This window comes from Phanerochaete carnosa (assembly GCF_000300595.1).
Source record: "Phanerochaete carnosa HHB-10118-sp unplaced genomic scaffold PHACAscaffold_6, whole genome shotgun sequence".
NCBI lineage: Eukaryota > Fungi > Basidiomycota > Agaricomycetes > Polyporales > Phanerochaetaceae > Phanerochaete > Phanerochaete carnosa.
The window spans coordinates 2590039-2594325 of NW_006767633.1; positions in this window are offsets into that span (position 1 = coordinate 2590039).

Here is a 4287-nt window from a genome sequence, read left to right on the forward strand (position 1 = left end):
TACTGCTACATGAGGGCCTGTGCTACAGCCACAACAGGGTCCGTGCCGGTTCACCTGGTTGACCTAAGGTCTGGGGGCGCAGAGGAATTCGCAGGACCGCGCCAGACGGCCCTGGCCTCGCACGAGCACCGAGCCGGTCGATGGACTCTACCTCACCAAACATTAGACCTACCTCTAATGGTTCCCCTCACCCACGCCCTACATAACCGAAACACAAATTATCATCATGGTGACCCCCATTAAGTATGGTCACCGGTTGTCGGACGGTTATGCTCCAGCCGCCCTGTGACGATTTGCCCAACTTATCTGTGCTCTTCGTCAACCTGATTGCCCCATTCATCCTCGTCTGCGGGCGGATCTTCAGCGTCGGAAAACGCTTCGAAAGCTTGTCCTACAGGTTTGTACGTGCCCCTGTATCCAAACTCTCGCGCCAATGCCTCTTCCTCAACCACTGGGAGGCTCTCATTGTGGTTGAAAAGTATTCGGTATTGAGATACCGCGTACTTTGCATACCACTGTGTGAATTTTCGTTCGGCTTGGTCCGGGTTGGGGTACGATTGTTGCCACTTTCCCGGATCCATTGGTATGTCCTCTGGTTTAAGGAGACGGTTGTGATGTCGAACCGCGCTGGAGTATGTGGCTCTACAGCGCTGTTCCAAATCTTTAGTGTAATCATTTCTTTTCTCCTTGCATCTCTTCGAGTGCATGAGAGCTTTCCATATGTGGACTGACGTGGTATAGTCACAACCTTTGTTGGCATCATCAAATGCTTTATCAACAAGGTCAGACCATTCGAAGGTACCTGCCATGGGGTTGGCTCGCACGAAGTGGTAGATATCTTCCCACTTAATGCCTAGTATTTTCTTTCTGTAGTTAAGGTCTTGGCTGTACTCAGTCAATTCGTCGACTTTAGTCAAGTCATTTTGCATCTCCCAGTACGCCCGATGCATTTTGCGTACTTCGGTATCAGTTTTAAGACGGTGTCCTATCTTAGTCTTGTCATACAACGGGTGACCCGCTATGTGCATTGTTTTAAAGTCGTATAGACGACTCCAACCTGGGCACATGTATATCATGTGGTCCCTTGTTTCTGTCGTTGTTTGACCCAGTTCATGGTGGCAATACCAGCATGTGGTGGGTCCTTCTAGGTTAAATCGTTGTCGGAACGCTCCAATCGGTGCGTGTCCAGACATTAACCTCGTGAGTCTGGCCATCTCTCAGTTCTTTCCCCCACTGTGGGCTATGAACCAGTTCGAGGACGTGTGTTTGATTTGTCGTAGATGATCGTGATGATCTCCAGCTATCAATTGGTGTCCTCTATATTTAGGGGACTCTTTGATTTTCTGCCGCCATACGCGAACTTCATTCTCAGTAATCTTTTGCTTGATGTAGGCATAAGATTTAATCGCGGGTTGCGTGAGTTCAGTCCCCTCTTTAGCTAGGGTATCGACTCGTTCGTTCAAGGGCACATTAACATGGCTTGGGCACCATGACATATGTACGGTTCGTTCCGGGTCTGCTTCCAACCAGCGTCGTATACGTTCGCTAGCTAGCAAGGAGCATTTTTGTGATGGGCCAATCTGCGGGTTAAAGATGCGCTGCAGCGCTCCTTTATTGTCCGCAAATAGGTATAACAATTTGTGTTTTCCCGGCGCATTGCACGCCGTGTTAATGCCCATCCACAGGGCCTGCATTTCTGCATCGAATGGTGTGACTTGGCCACACCCTACTTTCTTTTCTATGGTTTTTCGTTCGCCCCTTTCTAGAGTGTACGTGACTGAGCATGCAGCACCAGTAATGAACTTTTCAGGTTCATTTTCCTCATGTGTTTTACATTGTGAGCCGTCAGTGAACACTGCCCGGCTTCCGTAATCGGAAGAGGCTAATTTTATGATTGGATTAAGGAACGTCCTTATCCAGTCATGGAGTTCTTCCTTCTGGGCCTTCAGTGGGCCCTCAAGGCTCATGGTGATGCGGTCTGCATATAAGTCTAATATGCGGTTTCCCGGTTGTGCTTCGGTGCTAATGGAGTTAAATTCCTCCGTGAAGCCCTCCGTAACTTTGTATGCCGTTACTATGGGGGTTTCGGCATCTCTAGTTTTTGTTCCGCGGTATGGGAGCGGTGCCTTAATATTAAGTGTCCCACTTTCCATCAAATTTGGCATGTGGGCCCTTATAGGATGATTTTCGTGTAACATGTGTGTGCGCAATGCCGCACGTTTCATGAGTTTGTTAATGTTCTGTCGGACAGGGATTAGTCCTGCAGACATTTCAAGAAAGCCCACGGGGTCGTTTTAAACGCCCCCATGATTCAACGGGCTGCCCGGCTCTGGGCCTTGGACAGTTCTTTCTCGATCCAGTGTATACCCTTCCAGGAGGGGTTCCACCATAGTTGTGCTCCGTATGAGAGCAGGGGTACTACATTGGATATGTAAATCCGCCGTTTATCTCTAGGCTTAAGTCCTCTGGACGAGTTGCCCAACATGTGGATTGCGGCAACAGTGCTGCAAGCCTTGTTCGTGTAGACCTTAATATGGTCCCTGAACGTAAGCTTCGGGTCAAGCCAGAAGCCTAAATACCTCATTACAGGTTTGGGGGTAATGACAAAGGACAAATTTTCGTCGTAAATTCGTAATTTGGGACCAAGTGGTTGCTCATCACTCCACGTCCACCCTTTGGCTTTCCGCCGGCGGATGAAGTGCATTAATTCAAGTTTATCGGTTTCCGCTGACAACCCTAATCTATGTAGGGTGTGTATCAGTTTAGAATATATGTCCTGGATCAGGACGTTATTGTACAGCAGCTGCTCATGGTCTGGGTCTTCTGACCCTTTGCCCAACTTGCCTCCGACGTGAATGAGACCATCGTCGACGAAGAACTGCACAGTGGCATGTCCGTTGGCTTGTATGTTTTTGTCAGTCCACTGTGTGCGGACCGTGACTTGGTGGTCCCCTAAAGTAAGGGTAATCGCCTTTTTCAAAGGGGCGATTTTGTGCATGGCCGGGGCTAGGTACAGGCCCGTAAGGATAGGAGAAAGGCTCGATCCTTGGCCGACTCCTAAGGAGAAGTCCATAGGGTCAAGGGTTTCCCCATTAAACATGAATTGTGTCTGTCTGTCTGACAGGTAGCTGACGGAATATTTACACAGATTTCCTGCGAATCCTTGTTTGGACAAGATTCTTGTCAGGAGATTGTGATTGACCGATGGGAAGAATTGGGCGACGTCGAGCAGGACCGCCGATGAGTCAATCCCTTTTTTCCACAATTGTTTCACGTTGTGAACAAGTTGTATTCCTGCATCCGTAGTACTATGTTGCATTGTACCACCAAATTGACACGGGTGCATTGCACCATACTTTTGTGCTTCAAATTGCATTCGTCGGGATATTATTTTTTCCATCAATTTGCCTAAGCAATTGAGGAGGACGATGGGTCGGTAGGCCTTTGCCTTGGTGTAGTCAGGTCTCTTTGGCTTCGCTATGATAACCGTTTTCGAGACCTTGAACACCTGTGGTTGTATACCTAGCTTAACGCATGCATCATAAAATACGAGTATGGGAAGCTCGCAATCTTTCTTGTCGGACTCATCATCACTGCGATAATCGGGGGATGATTCGTCTTTAAGTATTCGTTTGAGTCAGAACCACGAGACGTTGTCTGGGCCCGGTGCAGAAAAGTTGCTAGTGCCCTTGAGGGCATCTCGCATTTCAGTGCGACTCATGGGTGGGAAGGCTCTTTCCTCGAGCTGCTCCATCTCATCAGCGATGGTCATGTCAACAGGTCGACCATTGGTCGGAGTAAATTGTTGTTGGAATGTTTCCCCGACCCCTTTCGAGTCGGTAACAATATCCCCTTGGCTATTCGCAAGGGCGACGTTAGCCACTTGTTTTCGTGGCTTCGTCCATTCAACATTGTTCCATATTCTTGAAGGGTGTGTGTGTTTTAACACCCCTTCGAAGAAATCACGTTTAGCTCGTTTCGCCGCCGCTCGGAGGCGGTTGGACGCATTCTTTACTTTCTGGGCTTCCTCTACAAGGAGGATGGAAGCCAAATCGTTCTTATTCTCGATACTTTTTAGTATCTCATCATCATTCTCAGATATTCCAAGACGATGAATCATGATGTGTCTCGCCCGGATCAGCTTGTTTCGCCTCCGGATGTCTTTTTTAATAGACTTGACCAAAGCACGTATATTGCGTAGCTCCTTGGCCCTTTTGTTACATTCAGCATTCCACCACGACTTTGCATGATGTGAAGGCTTGACTTTCTCGACGTTAGCCGACCAGG